At 44.3% G+C, this 17,411-nt stretch overlaps 1 pseudogene; it reads left to right on the top strand.

The window, feature by feature from the left end:
• The first annotated feature begins 16,262 nt into the window (after positions 1-16,262).
• Positions 16,263-17,411, top strand: LOC102820780 (annotated as a pseudogene).

The raw sequence follows: 17,411 nt of genomic DNA, 5'->3' as shown, positions 1-17,411 counted from the left end.
TTTCACTTGCAGACAATTCCCACTTGCCCTTTGGTGGTGGTGGTTGTGTGACTTGGAGCTGGTCCCAACTCATAGTGATCCTATACAGGGTTTCTAAGACTGTAAGTCTTTACAGGAGCAGAAAGCCTCATCTTTCTTCTGAGGAGAGACTGGTCGGTTCCAACTGTTGACCTAGTAGTTAGCAGCACCGTTCACAACCCACTATGCTACCTGGGCGCCTCTTGTACTTTGTTGTTGTTGTTGTTAAGTGCCATTGAGCTGCCATGTAGCTAGCTCTCTCTATATATGAACATATTGGATTTATCTGCCTGTAGCTAGCTCTCAGGTTATGGAAACATTGGACACATCCGCAATGTAGCAACCCTGTATAGGGTTTCCAAGGAGCAGCTGGTGAGCTTGAACCACTGACCTTGCAGTTCAAATGGCTTTGCAGTCTGAAGCATTAGCCCACAGTGCCACACCAGGACTCCTGAAACAATACCCTAGCAGCAACAAATTCCTCACAATCACTGTCACTTGCTGTTCACACAACTTTGAAATCATTAACCCAAACCAAAGGAAACCCACTCTCATCTGATCAGTTCTGACTCACAGCGCCCCTAGACAGGGTTTCTGAGACTGTAAATTGTTACAGAAGCAGACAGCCTCATCATCCTCTTGTGGAACAGCTTTGTTGTTGTTAAGTGCTGGGGAGTCAGTACCAACTCACAGTGCCCTGTATAGGGTTTCTAAGGAAAGGCTGGTGAGTTTGAACATCCAATCTTGTGGTTCAAACCCACCATGTGGTCCAGTACTTATCCTACAGTGCCATACCAGGATTTTGTGGAACAGCTATTGGGTTTGAATTGCCGAACTTGTGGTTAGCAGTCCAGTACACAGATGCACTGGTTCCGATTGACCTACAAATTCAGCTGCTCCTCGTAAACCCTATACAGGGTCGCTATAGGTTGGAACCGACTCGGTGGCACTTAACAACAACAGTTAAGAAGAGATCTCGTTTGTAACCCAGGGACAGTCTGTTCTCAACTCTGACGTTGTAACTCAAAACTAATCAGAGATAATGTGTAAATGAGCGGGTGTGTTTCAAACAAAACTTTATTTATAAAACACTGACTCTTAAGTACAGAGCACAGTAAGTGATAGGCCTTCCACCTGGGGCATTCTGTCTTAGGACATGTGTGTGTCTTGCTTTGATCAGCATATGAGAAGTCCAGTGCCCCTGAAGCTGCCATGCTGGAGATACTATGTGGAAAGACCACACACAGAGAGAGATACCAAAGGAGCTCAGCTGTTCCAGCCCCCAGGTATCAAGTCTTCCCAAGCTGGTGGCAGAGATGAGAGAGAAGCCTTCAAGATGACATAAATCCAAGCCACATGGGAGACCTTGAGCTACAATTGCTTAGCTACACCATTCTCAAACCCCTAATTGACAAAAACCATGGAAGCTAATCAAAGTAGTGGCTTGTTGTTTCAAGTCATTATGGTTTGGACTCATTTGTTACACAGCAATAGCAGACAGGAACAGCAATAAAAAAGGACAGGGAGACAATCCAAGATGGTGGTGTAGCCAGATGACTCAATATTCCTCTTACAGCTAAGACCTGAGAAAACAAGTGAATTGGACATAGATGACAATTTTGGAACCATGAACACTAAGAGCAAGTCTGACGAAGTGGACTGAGTGCCAAGTGTTAGGAGAGACTACAAAAACCATGGATACAAGATTACCAGCTCCCTGCCAGCTAAACCTAAACAACGGGGCCATATGGAGACAAGCAAACAGCGTACCCAGCCAAAGCCCCCATCACCTGGTGCCAACAAGCAGGAGCAGCTGTGCATCCATGTCCAGAGACAGCCAGGAATGCTCTCCACCCTACACAAGTGCACCCACTTCACCAAGCCTGCCCCTACCAGCACCCCTAGGCTGGAAGCCCACAGACGTGCATTGTTCCCCAAACACATGATAGCAGTCCAGAGGCACCACCACTGCCCCACTCCCTGCCCACAGACCAGTGGCACCAACTGTTTCACCCAGTCACCCGCTCTGGAGACCCAGGGATCCACAGTGTCAGCCTTTCTACCTGGCTGGTGTCAGGGGCCCATGGAACAGTGCTGCCTGCTCCCATGCCCAGCATCCACACCAGCGCCCACAGATCTACAGTGCCTCCTACTCCCTCCAGCCACCTGCACCAAGGGCCCGAGGCACAGTGTCACACCTCTCTGTGTTGCACTCTAGTGACAGGGACATGGACCCCCTTGAGACACTGTAGACTGGAGGCACTCCTCCTGCCTCACCCCTGCACTGTCCCCCTCATCCTACAACTAGAGACATGCCTGATCCAGCCACCTCTAGGCAACCCTGCCTTCTGGGGACCATCAATGAGTTTCCATACCATCCATCTGGTGACGACAACCAAGGCCCCTTCACCCTGACCACCCAGTAACCAGAGAGAATATTCCCTGCACCCACGCCCACGTGACTGATTGGACAGACACATCACCTAAACCACCAATTCTGGCTGCATCCTCAGCCACCCTGCAAGTCAGGAAACAGAGAAACCTGCACTCACCACCACCCCCAGACAGGTGGGGAGAGCTCAGTGCAGGCAGAGTAGCATCAGAGGGACACATACACATTCTGCCTACTCCGATAGAGCAAAACTCAACCAAACAGAAATCAAGATGTAGCAAACATGCAACAAGTTAATCAGTATGACAGCACCGTAATGCCTTAGAGACAACAGACAATATCAAATCACATAAAGAAGTAGGACAAGATGGTTCCAACAAGTGATCAAAACAAAGAACACAAAATTCTTCTGAAGGAAGAGATGATAATGGAACTACCTGATAAGGAATTCAAAAAGGATAATTTATAGGGTCCTCCAAGAGATCAAAGGAGCTCTGGTAGTGTAGTGGTTACGAATTGGGCTGCGAACCTCAAGGTCAGCAGTTCGAAACTACCAGCTGTTCCATGGGAGAAAGATGAGGCATTCTGCTCCTGTAAAGATTTACAGCCTCGGAAACCCTGTACAGGGTCCCTATGAGTCGGAACTGACTTCATGGCACAGAGCCACCACCAAGAGATCAAGGAAATACAGACTAAAACAAGGAAAATATAGAAAAGTAAAAGAAGAATGCAGAAAAACATTATAATAACAAAACAACAAAATAATAGAAAATTAGAAACTGTACAAACACAGCAATTAAAAATCCAAAAGATTAACAATAAAAATGTCAGTAAAAGACTACTTTATAGACATACTGCCTTAAGCATTGGGCTGCTAACCACAAGGTCAGTGGTTCAAACTCACCCGCTGCTCAGTGAGAGAAAGATGAGGCTATCTGCTTCTGTAAAGATTTACAATCTTGAAAACCCTGCGGTGCAGTTCTGCCCTGTCCTTAGAGCTGTTATGAGTCAGGACCAACTCGATGGCAGTGGGTCAGGCACACAGAAGAACAAGGGAGCAGAATTAAATCAGTGGAATACAGAATCAGCAAATAGAGGATAAATCCCTTGACACCAATTTGTTAGAGAAAAAAGCAGTCAAAAGAATGAAGAAAAATGAAGAGGGTCTAAGAATTATGTTGGAAACTATCAAGAGGAAACATTTCCAAGAGGTCAGAATTTCAGAACAAGAGGAGTAGATAGATAGATAGATAGATAGATAGATAGATAGATAGATAGATAGATAACCTACAGAGAATTGTCTCAGATTTCCTGGAGGACCATAAAAGATGATACCATAAAAGATGAGAAGATATCTATCCAAGAAGCTCAATGAACTCTATACAATATAGACTCCAAAAGAAAGTCATCAAGACATATCATAATCAAATTTGTCAAAAACAAAAGCAAAGAAAAACCCCTAAACATAGCTCTGGAAAAATGAAAATTCACTGCAAAGGAGTACCAAGAAAACAGGACTCTGACAGAAACCACGTACAGGCGGGGGGTGGCATTTAGGAGCAAATCAACAAGCAATGCTACAAAATCACAGAAACCTTTATTTGACAAAACAGATCAAAATGTGAACCTACTGTTTCTTGACATAGCCTTGATCTAGACCTATATGCTTCTGAAAGCCATATTTTCATCTCTCTAACCTTCCCCCGGGAGTCCTGGTATGGCACTGTGGTTAATGTGCTGGACTGCAAAGTCCGTTTGAACTGCAAGGTTGGTGGTTCAATCTCACCTTGGAAAAGAAACCCTATACAAGGTTGCTATGGGTAGGAACCAACTCAATGGCACTTAACAAAAACAACCATCCCCCAGGGTTGGAGGAGAATATTAAAAGTACCATGGACTGCCAAAAGAACAAACAAATCTGTGTTGGGAGAAGTATTGCTAGAACACTGCTCAGAAGCCAGGATGGCCAGATTTGGCCTCTCATACTTCAGACATATTATCAGGAGGAACCAGTCCCTGAAGAAGGACCTCATGCTTGGTAAAGTGGAGAGTCAGTGAAAGAGAGGAAGACCCTCAATGAGATGGATTGGCCCAGTGGCAGCAGCAGTGGGTTCCAGAGTAGCCACAATTAAGTTGTTGGCACAGGGCCAGGCAATATTTCATTCTGTTGTGCATAAGGTTGCTATGAGTTGGAGCCAGCTAGAGGGCACCTAACAATAATTACAACAACCTTCTCTCAAAGAAGTCTATGCTCTTTGATCTACATCATGTCAAAACAGTACTTTTGGCCTCCCCAAAGGGCCAAAATTGTGTTTCTTTTAATGTATTTGAGTTTGGGGAACGAAAATCTTGCCTCTGAAGAGGCAAGATTAGGGCTGTAGGATGAATGAGGTATGGTTTCCCAATGAAATTGTCAGCAGACAGCCCTTGCTAGCCTTAAAAAATTAGCAGGTACATAGTCTTGATGCAAAAAAATTCCTCGGCTCAACTTTCTTGGCCTTCTTCTCAACAATGAAGTTTTCAATTTTCTTAAAACTTTTTCATGGTAAGACCCTATGATGGTACTGTGTCCTTCAAGAAAATCTCAAGATTACCACTTTGAAATCCAAAACAAACAAAATCACAATTGCAGTAAACTTCCAAGCTGACTGTTACGCCTTAAATTCAATTAGCCCAACCAATCCCCTTACACCCTCGGAAACCCTGTACAGGGTCGCTATGGGTCGGACCCGACTCGATGGCACTTAACAACAATCCCCTTAAAAGTCACTGTTTTGACTGGACCTTTTTCTTTTCAGGCACCCTAATGAGGCAAATTAAGTAGCTCTGGTAGTATAGTGGTTACGAATCAGGCTACGAACCACAAGGTCAGCAGTTCGAAACTACCAGCTGTTCCATGGGAGAAAGCTGAGGCTTTCTGCTCCCATAAAGATTTACAGCCTTAGAAACCCTGTACAGGGTCGCTATGTGTCGGAACTGACTCCACGGCACTTAACAACAACAATGAGGCAAATTACTGATGTGGTGCTGTAGAATAAGCACTGGATAGCTAAACCCATGGTTAGTGGTTCAAACCCACCAACCATTCCTCTGATACTCTATACAGGGTGGCAATGTGTCTGAACTGACTGGAAGGTGCTGAACAACAATGAGACAGAGAGCTCTAGTATAGTACTTTAGGATAAGCGAAGGACTAGTAACCACAAGTTCAGCAGTTCAAATCCACCACCTCTCTTGGAAACCCTGTGTTGTTGTTGCTAAGTGTCTATGGTTTAGCCTATGGAATTCAATTACATATCAAAAAAATGATACAGCACAACAAAGTGGGATTCATAGCAGGTATGCAAGGATGGTTCAACATTAGAAAAGCAATCAGTAACATAAATAGAACAAAAAAGAATCACATGATCATTTCAATTGAGGCAGTCAGGCATTTGATAAAACCCAACACTCATTCCTGATCAAAACTCATAGCAAAATTGGGATAGAAGAGAAATTCCTCAACATGATAAAGGGCATTTATATAAAACCAACAGCCATCATCATTTACAATGAAGAGAGACTTAAAATTTTCCCTTGAGAATGGGAACCAGGAAAGGGTGCCCTTTATCATCATCCTTATTGCACATTGTACTGGAAATCCTAGCTAGAGCAATAAGGCAAGAAAGGGAAATAAAAGGTATTCAGTTTGGTAAGGAAGAAGTAAAACTACCCTTATTTGTAGCTGATAATATCCTATACATAGAAAATCCCAAATGTTCCACAAAAAAGCTCCTGGGAAAAACAGAAGGATTCATCAAAGTAGCAGGATACAAGATCAGCATACAACAATCGGTTGTATTCTTCCATACCAACAAAGAAAACTTCAAAAAGGAAATCAGGAAAACAATATCATATACAATTGCCACCAAAAAGATGAAATACTTCCAAATAAATATGACCAGGGATATAAATGACCTATACAAATAAAATGACAAAACACTACTACAAGAAACCAAGAGAGACCTCATAAATGAAAAACATACCATGCTCATGGAGCAAGACTTTGTGAAAATGTAAATATAAACCAAAGCAATCTATAGATATAATGCAATCCTGATCCAAATCCTAACAGCATTCTTTAATAAGACAGCAAAACCAATTATCAACTGTATATGTAAAGGAAAAAGATCCAGCATATAAGAAAGCATTATTGAAGAACAAAGTTGGCGGCCTCACACTACCTCATCTCAGAACCCGCTATACAGCCATGGTAATCAAAACAACGCAGCACTTGTACAACAAAAGACACATGGGCTAATGGAACAGAATTGGAATTAGATGTCAATTCTTCCACCCATGAATGGCTGATTTTTGACAAAGGGCCAGAGTCTACTAAATAAAGAAGAGACAGTCTTTTTAACAAATAGTGCAAAACTGGATCTTTATGTGTAGAAAAATAAAATAGGACCCATAATTAACACCATACATAAAATCTAACTCAGATCAAAGACTTAAATATAAAGCCTACAACTATAAAGATCATGGAAGAATAAAATAAGGACAACACTGTTGTTTTTGTTGTTGTTAAGTGCTGTCAAGTCGGTTCCAACTCATAGTGACCCTGTATAGGGTTTCCAAGGAGTAGCTGGTGGGTTTGAGCTGCCGACCATGTGGCTCAAACTGACCTTGTGGTCCAGCACATTATTCTACAGCATCACACCAAGATTCCCCTTGTTGTTGTTGTTAAGTGCCATCGAGTCGGGTCCAACCCATAGCGACCCTGTACAGGGTTTCCGAGGGTGTAAATCTTTACGGGAGTAGAAAGCCTCATCTTTCTCCCTAGGGACCTAATATATGGCATAAACAGAATACCAAACATAACTAAAGAGTACAAACAGTAGAAGATGAAGTAGATAAATGAGACCTCCTGGTGTGGCGATGTAGGATAAAGCACTGTTGGTTTGGACCACAAGTTTGATGGTTCAAAGTCACCAGCCGCTCCTTGGATACCCTATGCAGTGTTACTATGAGTCGGAATTGATTAGGTGGCACTTAACAACACCAAAAAATTTTAAATTATGATCATCAAAAGACTCCTCTAGAAGAGTAAAAACAAATTTAAAAAGACTAGAAAAAAATAGTTGACAACAATATATCAGACAAGTTATTAATCTATAAAATCTATATAGACAACATAAACACCTCAACAACAAAAAGACCAGCAATCCAGTTTTTAAATCAGCAAAGGATATGAACAGACACTGCACCAAAGAAGACATTCCAGCAGCTAACAGACACATGAAGAAATGCCTGTAATAAGGAGCCACTAGACATATGCAGATTGAAACTTCAATGAGATACCATCCCACCCTGACAATAATGGCATTGATAAAATGTTTCTTAAAAACACACAGAAAATAACAAATTTTTGTGGACTTGTGGAGAACTCGTATACATCATTGGTGGGAATGTGAGATGGTATATGCATTATGGAAACTGATATGGTGCTTCCTTATAAAGCTAGAAGTAGAAATACCATGTTGTTGTTTAGTACTGTCAAGTTTGTTCCAACTCATCGTGACCCTGTGTAGGGTTTTCAAGGAGTGGTTAGTAGATTTGAACATCTGACTATTGCAGTTCAAACCAATCTTGCTTTCCAGTACAGCATTATTCTCAATGGCAAAAAGATGGAAGCAATCTTTGTGCCCACCAACAGATGAGTGGATACACCAATTGTGTGTATACACATTATGCAATCATCAAAAATGATGACTAATCTACAAAACATCTCACAACGTGGATGAATTTTGAAGACACTATGCTGAGTGAAATATGTAAATCACAAAAGGGCAAATATTATATAAGACCACTTTTTTTTTTTTTTTTAAAGCAAAACAAGAAAAGGTTTACGCACCAGGGGAAAGAATTCTTTGATGGTTACCAGGATGGGAAGTGGGGAGAGGGGAGATTACTAATTAAGCAGAAGACTGGAGTTGATTACGGTGAAAGGACACACAATATACTGAATGGGGGAAGTCAGCATAATATGACCAGGGTAAATTAAGGTACTGAGAGGAACACAAGAGTAAAGGGAATCTGCGGTAATTACCCAAGGTGGTGTTGGGGATAATGCATTGGGCTGCAAGGTTGGTTTGAGCTTGCAGTTCAAATCCACCAGCCGCCCCTCAGAACCCTATACATGAATACTATGGATGCGAAAGCTGGACAGTGAATAAAGAGGATCGTAGAAGAATTGATGCCTTTGAGTTGTGGTGTTGGAGGAGAATACTGAGGGTGCCATGGACTGCCAAAAGAACCAATAGATCTGTTTTGGAAGAAGTGCAGCCAGAGTGCTCCTTGGAGGCCAGGATGGCTAAGCTTCGTCTCTCCTACTTTGGACATGTAGTCCGGAGGAAACAATCGTTGGAGAAGGATGTCATGCTGGGTAGGGTGGAGGGTCAGAGAAAAAGAGGAAGACCTCCAACGAGATGGATCGGCCAGGTGGCATCATTGATGGACTCGGGGGTGGCAGCGTTGGTGAGGTTGGCCCAGGATCGGGCATTGTTTCGTTCTGCTGTGCATGGGGTCGCTATGAGTCGGTTCCGACTCGATGGCACCTGACAACAACAACAACAACAATGACTTGGAACCAACTCATCAGTGCTTAACAACAATAACACAGTAATCACTACAACAAACAATCCTGCAGTAGTGTTGCTGTTTTAGACACGCGCCTTCCAGTCAGTTCCAGTTCATAGAGACCCTATATAAGGCTTCCAAGGAGTGGCTGGTGGGTTTAAACAGCTGACCTTCAGGTTAGCAATCCAGTGATTAATGTACAAATGGATACAAAGGCAGATAGGCATGCTAAAGAGATGTAGGAGGGTGGGATGAAGCAGCGCCCCCTGCAGGGTCTGGCACATTCTACATATGTAACTGCAGGTGCTGCCTGTCTATTAATACAGAAAGTGGAGCACACAAGGTACTTGTGCCATGGGAAACTTCTCAAACATAACCAAACATTGCAGGGCAACAACCTTCCTAGGCCCAAAGTCAAAGGATCGTAGATTCAGGGGACATCTCCATCAACTGGCACAATATAGTTCCTAAGCAATGTTCTGTATCCTACCCTAGTGGGTGGTGTCTGGCTTGCAAGTGGCCATCTAAGATATAAATATTGGTTACTCTCCATCCAGAGCAAAGGAGAGTCCAAGGACCACATGAACCAACCGGCTCTGAGACCAGCAGAACTAGATGGTGCTTAGCTACCACTACTAATTAATTACATTAAAGGTCCTGGACAGAGGAGAAGAAAAATGTGAAGCAAAAAAATCAAATCGCACAAAGCACCCAGGTGTGAAACAGACTGAAGGAACGCCTGAGACTGCAACCCTTAGCCACTCTTTTGACCTGAAACTGAAGTCATTTCCAAAAATCAAATAACAAACCAAAACCCAAAACCAAACCCACTTGCTGTCTAGTTGATTCCGACGCATAGCTACAGTAGGAGGCCGAGGAGAGCTGCCACAAGGGTTTCCAAGCCTGGAAATCTTTACAGAAGCCGACTGCTACATCTTTCTCCCCTGAACAGACAGACAGGCCCTTAAAATAAACTGTAACACTTGAGAGGAAAGTGCTCCTTAGAACAATCAATTATACGAGATCAAAACGACTTTTCCCGAAATCAATAATGAGCAGGCTGGCAGGCAGGGGTAGAAAATTCAGAGGAAAGGAAAGAGGGAAGCCCAGGGTGGAAATGATGAAAGGACTAACACATTGTGGGGACTACAGCCAATGCCAAAGAACACTTACAGTATTTGCTTTGCAAACTTTCACCTGAACTCCAACTAAAACAACAAAACAGAACACTGGGAGAGTGGGTGATGGTAGATTCACTTGACATTATATCAAAACATCCTTCATCTCTCAGACTTCAGACTTGTTATAAGGAGGGACCAGTCCCCGGAGAAGGACATTATGCTTGGTAAAGTGGAGGGTCAGCACAAAAGAGGAAGACTCCCAGAGAGATGGATTGGCACAGTAGCAGCAGCAATGGGTTCAAAGCGTAGCAAGGATTGGGAGGTTGGTGCAGGACCACGCAGCCTTTCATTCTGTTGTCCATAACGTCACTATGAGTAGGAACCGACTCGATGGCACCTTACAACAACAACAACGTAAAAGAGTATTCAGTAACATGAAAAAAAAGCACAGGCTCTGTGTTCTGTGAGAAAACAATCCTGTCATAGGATAGTATGTTCTGTGTATATGATATGACCTATATTTTGTTGTAAAAGTCTATAAAGATTGACATGTTTATTTTAAAAACCTAGAAAGATACAGACTGAGCTGATAACGGTGGTTAATTCCGCGTTACAGGCTTCTGAGCAGTTTTTTATTTTCTTTCTGAATGACACCAGTAATCATGAGTTACTTCAGTAAAATCTTTTAAATGTGTAAAAATTGCTTTTAAAAGTTGTATTTCAGGATCTGACCCAACTTCTAAATAGCTTCCACCGGCATTTCTTTGCCTAAAGGCTTTCAAGTGGCTCTGCTCATCCCTGTAACCACCCTAAATGCTGGGGACTTAAGGAGCAACTAAGAATAGCCTCCAAGGTCTGTGTAAGTAAGCCCAGCTCCACTGCCTCTTGAGCGGTGCCCAGAACTCCCCTACGAGACTGAACTTCAGGTGCCTTGTCTTAAACACACACTGGACTGGCTGCCTTGGCTTCCCTCCCCCACCTCACGTCCCCTCTCCAGATGTGTCCTGGGATCACCTCCACAAAGACTGCATGCCCTTAGATTTTAAGTTTGGATTCAGATCCCCACATTCCTTATTTCCTTTTCCATTAAAATCTCTTAACTCCCAAGCCCTCCCACTTTTATAGCTGTTGACTTTGCTTTTTATTCTATAGAAAATGTTCCCGCCCCTTAATCTGCTCTAACTCCCCTCCTTCTTGTTGTTAAGTAACATGGAGTTCGTTCCCACTCATAGTGACCCTGCATAGGGTTTCCGAGGCTGTAAATCTTTATGAAGGACCCAAAAGACCCCAACCAGAAAAATTCCTTTATCAGTTTCCCTTCCCTAAAGAAATTTCTTCCCACATACCCGAACCCACTCTAACCGCCAAACTGGCACCAGTAACCGTTAGAACCCTCCCTAACCGCCAAACTTCTGATGCCAGCAACCTTCCCCAGATAAGAACCAATCAGCAGCAACCTTCCCCAGATAAGAGCCAATCAGCTTGAAAGTTGAAAGTTAAACTTCCCCTGACTGCCTATAAAAAAGCCTGCGTGCCTACTTTGAAGGTCTCCATCAATTCTGATGGTAGACCCACTGCATGCAGTGTAACTTGAGATCAGTAAACGCTTCTGCTGATTGCATAGGCAAGGAGAGTCTTCTGTGGGGGACATAAATTCGGGCACATTTGGGGGCTCATCTGGGATCATTCTCCCCCCCCCCCCCCATCCTCTCCTTGCATCCAGCGTTTGATCGATCTCCCGGCCGGTAAGCTCCCGGCCGGTAAGTTTTTTTTTGTTATTTGTTTTTTTGTGTGTCTTTGTCTTTTTTTTTCATTTCTGTGATTCAAATCAAACCTGCAGGCCCGGCGGTCCAGGCAGACAGACATGCTAGTGGATGCGCTCCGCCCAGGGAACCAGGGAGACGTCCGGCGGTTCCACCTGTTCCTGGTCAGTTAGTTTGAAGGGAACCAGGGAGGCATCCCACAGTTCCTCCTGGTCTGGTTCTAGTCAGTCTGGTCATTCAGTTTGGTCAGTTTGGAAGGAACGAAGCAGGTCGCTCCTGTAAGCAGAACCTCGTAGAGGACATACCGCTGTTCTGTTTCTGGTTCTGTTTCTGATTCTGGGTTGTCGTGTTTTTGGTCAAAGCCGGCTTGTTATTGTCTTTACTGTCTGTCTCGTTATTGTCTTAGCTGTCTGTCGAGTGACTGATTGGATGATTGTAGTAAGAGTGTAACTGAACACAGCCTGCTGTGTCCTGTCTGTGCGGCTCCACGGCGTCAGCTACGGAGTTTGATTGGGCCTCCACCTGCGGTTCCACAACTCTCTCATATGGCATAACGGTGATTCATCACTTCGTTAGCGGTGACCAGCGCCGGGGTTTATACGGTTCCACCTTCAGCCAAGAATGAGTTGAAACACCCCGCGAGGGGCGTGGCCAGGAAGGTGCCTGAGTAAATACCCCTGTCAGTTACCCGACCCTTACCTTATGTTTTCCGGTTGGTCTATGTGTATCCTGATTAACCTTGCCTATTTACCCTTAGTTCTGGTTTTAAGTCTTGGACTTGCTGTGTCTGCTCCTGATGACTGGACATTTGTCGCAGATTAACTCTCTACTTCCTCTGCACTTTTTCTTTTCTGACTATACTGTGTTTGTACTCAGACTACTTCTTCCTCTGTTCTCCAGTTCCTTTTCTCTGATTGGTGTATGCTGAGCTTACTAAGAGAACCTAGTGCAGCATTTTGGCCTCACATAGGACTGGGTTTCGGTCCCTCCTGAGACCAGTTCCTTGGTGGGCGGTGTACACCGGCACTATAACTCATGTAAGCAGCAAAGCTGTCAGAAACATCCTTGCTAATACTGAGAATACCAACCAGACTAATAACTATGGGTCAAACTGTATCTACCCCTCTAGGCCTAGTCCAAAAGCACTTCAAAGAAATTCAACAATTGGCTACTAGAGGTGGCCTGACCCTAAGTAAAAGAAAAATTGTTGTCCTTTGTAGGAAGGAATGGCCTATTTTCAGCATCAGCTGGCCCAAAGCTGGAACCTTTGACCTACCCACCATCCATCAGGTCAAGGAAATAATCCTTGCAGACCCTGGTCACCTGGGTCAAATCAGTTACATAACCACATGGGAAGGGCTAGTGACAAACCCACCCCCGTGGCTTAAGCCCTTCCTGCCACCGGTCCCACCAAAATCTGTCTTAATGGTGACCTTAAAAGAAAAGAAACCTCCACTCCTCCGGGAACCAAACCACTCCCTTGTCTTACAGAGAAGAAGAGGAGCTCTCCTTTCCCCCACCATACCGACATCTTTTGCTGCCCCAAGTACCGGTCGAGGCTCCAGAAGTACACTCCTGGAACAGCCCACCTCATACCCGAGCTAGGACCTGATGCAATGAACCCCCGCAAGTTGAATCTGCCACGCTCCCTCTCAGAGCCTTAGGTCCCCCCGATACAGATGGAAACCCTCACCTCATGCATTGGCCCTTTGCCACGAGTGACCTTTGTAAATGGAAAATGCAGAATCCCAAATTTTCAGAAAAACCTAGTGGTCTGGTAAACCTTTTAGAGTCTGTTCTTTTTACTCATCAGCCCACCTGGGATGATTGCCACCAGCTTTTACAGATTCTATTCACCACTGAAGAAAGAGAAAGAATTATAACAGAGGCTCGGAAGCTAGTACCAGGGCCAGATGGGATACTGACCGTTAACCCTGATCTCAACCGCGGGTTTCCCCTGACTAGGCCCAACTGGGACTTCCCACACGGGAGAGGGTAGGGAGAGGTTGAAAGTCTACCGCCAGACTCTAATGGGGGGTCTCTGAGCAGCCGCCAGACAGCCGACAAATTTGTCCAAGGTAAGTCAGGTAACCCAGGGTAAAAATGAATCTCTTGGGAGCATTTCTCGAACGTCTCTTTGAAGCCTATCGTACCTATACTCCATTGGACCCTGAAGCTGAAAATAACCGATCAGCTGTCAGTTTAGCCTTTGTGAACCCGTCTGCGCCTGACATCCGGCAAAAACTACAGAGGCTCGAAGGCTTCGAAGGTAAGCAACTAGCTGAGCTAATGGCAGTAGCAGAAAAAGTATATAATAACAGAGAAACCCCAAAAGAAAGACAAACCTGGGGGGTAGCAAAAGTTCTCCTTGCGGCCTCAGCCGAGGTAGAGGCTAAGAGAAAGGCTTGAAGAAACTTGCCTATCAAGGGATAAAGAAACAAGGCCAAAACCTAGACTTGGCCTACAAAAAGACCAATGTGCCTACTGTAAAAAATTAGGACATTGGAAAAGCGAGTGCCCTGAACGCCCAAACACCACACCCAAAGTACTCGAGATTGAAGACATGAGTGATTAGGGAAGTCGGGCCTCGTTACCCCTCCCTGAGCCTTGGGTAACCCTGAAAGTGGAGGGGCAGCCCACTGAATTCTTAGTGGACACAGGAGCTCATCACTTGATCGTAAAACAATCAAATGGGTCAATGTCAGGACACAGCAGTTGGGTGCGAGGAGCTACTGGAATGAGCCAGTATTCATGGACTACCCGAAGAAAAGTGGACCTCGGCATGGGCCGGGTATCCCATTCCTTTATGGTTATTCCTAGTTGTCCTTATGGGCCACGACTTGCTTACCAAAGTAGGAGCGCACATCTACTTCAAAGAAAGTCTCCTTAACAGATAAAAACGGAGAACCTATACATGTGCTGACTCTTGGATTAGAAAACGAGTATAGAATCCTGCCCCAAGACATAACTCCCAAAGATCCAGAAAACCAGACTACACTAATGCAAGAGTGGCTACAAACTATACCACAAGTGTGGGAGGAAACCAGTGGCCCAGGGTTAGCGAAACACCACCCTCCAGTGGTAGTGCAGTTAAAGTCTGGAGCAAACCCCATAAGAGTTAAGCAGTAATCCATGTCACAAGAGGCCAGAGAGGGGATTGCCCCGCAAATAAAAAGACTCCGGAAATTAGGAATCCTAATTCTTGTCAATCTGCTTGGAACACATCCTTGTTGCCTGTCAAAAAAAACCCCAAATTCCCACGATTTCCGATTGGTACAGGATTTAAGAGAAGTCAACAAGAGCAACAAGAGAGTAGAAGACATCCACCCAACAGTCCCAAATCCCTACACGCTCCTCAGTGCTCTATCACCAGAAAGACAAATTTATACTGTTCTGGATCTAAAGGATGCCTTCTTTTGCTTACTACTAGCTAAAGCAAGCCAATCACTCTTTGCTTTTGAATGGACAGACCCAGAAAATGGATACCATGAGCAACTGACATGGATCAGACTCACATTAGCCTCTTGCAATATGTAGATGACCTGCTTATAGCCTCCGACACCCTGAGTGAGTGCAAAGAGGTCACAGAAGACCTTCTGAAGTCATTAGCAAAGCTTGGATACCGAGTGTCTGCTAAGAAAGCCCAGCTTTGCCAACAAGAAGTGACATACCTTGGGTACGTACTCAAGGGGGTAAAGTGATGGCTATCAGCCACCAGGAAAGAAACTATCCTAAGAATCCCTTGACCTTCAAATCGCTGAGAAATAAGAGAATTCCTAGGGTCTGCCGGATTCTGCCGGTTATGGATCCCAAACTTTGCTAGCATAGCTCGCCCCCTTTACAAAGCAACTCAAGGAGGAAAAAACCCTTTAAATTGGACTGATTCCATGGAAGAAGCATTTAAGAAGCTCAAATCAGCCTCACTCAGTGCACCCGCATTGGCACTCCCAGATGTAACTAAACCATTCCATCTGTTTGTAGATGAGCGAAGAGGAGTTACAAAAGGTGTGCTTACTCAAACTCTAGGCCCTTGGAAGCGTGCAGTGGCATACTTGTCAAAGAAATTAGATCCAGTTGCAGCAGGGTGGCCCCCTTGCCTCAGAATTATAGCAGCTACTGCATTATTGGTGAAAGATGCTGATAAATTGACTCTAGGTCAGACTCTTAAAATCACAACCCCTCATGCAATTGAAAAAGTGCTGCAGTCCCCTCCAGTCAGATGGATGTCCAACGCCCACTAGTCCATTACCGAGCTCTATTGCTCAATCCTCCAAGAATACAATTCACAGCAACAAGCGCCCTCAATCCAGTTTTACTACTGCCATGGCATCCAGCATGGACAGGGAGATGATCCTGGCGGATTTTCAGGCATGCACGGGCATTGAAAATATTGATGAAGCTATTACATTGCTTGAACAAAATAATTGGGACTTAGTGGCAGCTATCAATGGTGTAATACCCCAGGAAAATGGCATTCTACAAAGTGAATATGGAGGTGAGACCATGCAAGGACCTGCATTTGATCCAGCAAGTCATTCATCTTCAGCATCAGCTCCCTCTCCCTCCTCAGCATTTCGACGTGTAATGCCATCTAGGCAAATCGTAGAACGGCAGCCTCAGATGCTGGACTTCAGAGTTGAATACAGAGACAAAAATGCTGATGTGGTACTTGAAGACAGCGGTACTGTTGGAGAGATTAAACAGATTCTAAAAAATGAGCTTCAGATACCTGTGTCTAAAGTGCTGTTAAAAGGCTGGAAGACTGGAGATGTGGAAGACAGTATGGTCTTAAAATCGCTACACTTGCCACCACCTTCATCATCTAGTCATGCTGCTGCCCTGCAGGAGTCATTAAATCAAAACTTCACGCTGATCATCACCCACCAAGAGGTCCAGTGGAAGTACAACCTGAACTTCTCAGGAAGCAGTACCATTCAAGAGGTAAAGAGGAATGTATATGATCTTACAAGAATCCCTGTTCACCATCAGTTATGGGAGGGCTAGCCAACTTTGCCACAGATGACTCCATGTGTCTTGCTGAATCTGGCCTCTCATATCCCTGCCACCGACTTACAGTGGGAAGAAGATCTTCACCTGCACAGACCAGGGAGCAGTCTGAGGAGCAAAGCACCGATGCTCATATGGTTATTGATAGTGACGGAGATGACTTTGAAGATGCAACAGAATTTGGAGTAGATGATGAAGTTTTCGGCATGGCATCATCTGCTCTGAGAAAATCTCCAATGATGCCAGCAGAAAATGAAGGAGATGCCTTATTGCAATTTACAGCAAATTTTCTTCAAGATATGGTGACTGCCATCCTGTAATTTTTTTATTGGCTCATTAGAAGCTGCTTTTCAAGAGGCCTTCTATATAAAAGCCCAAGATAGAAAGCTTCTTGCTATCTACCTCCACCATGATGAAAGTGTATTAACCAATGTGTTCTGCTCACAAATGCTTTGTGCTGAATCCATTGTCTCTGAGTCAAATTTTTAG

This window comes from Chrysochloris asiatica, unplaced genomic scaffold, assembly GCF_000296735.1.
Source record: "Chrysochloris asiatica unplaced genomic scaffold, ChrAsi1.0 scaffold00078, whole genome shotgun sequence".
Lineage (NCBI taxonomy): Eukaryota > Metazoa > Chordata > Mammalia > Afrosoricida > Chrysochloridae > Chrysochloris > Chrysochloris asiatica.
This window is presented reverse-complemented; position numbering and strand designations above follow the sequence as displayed.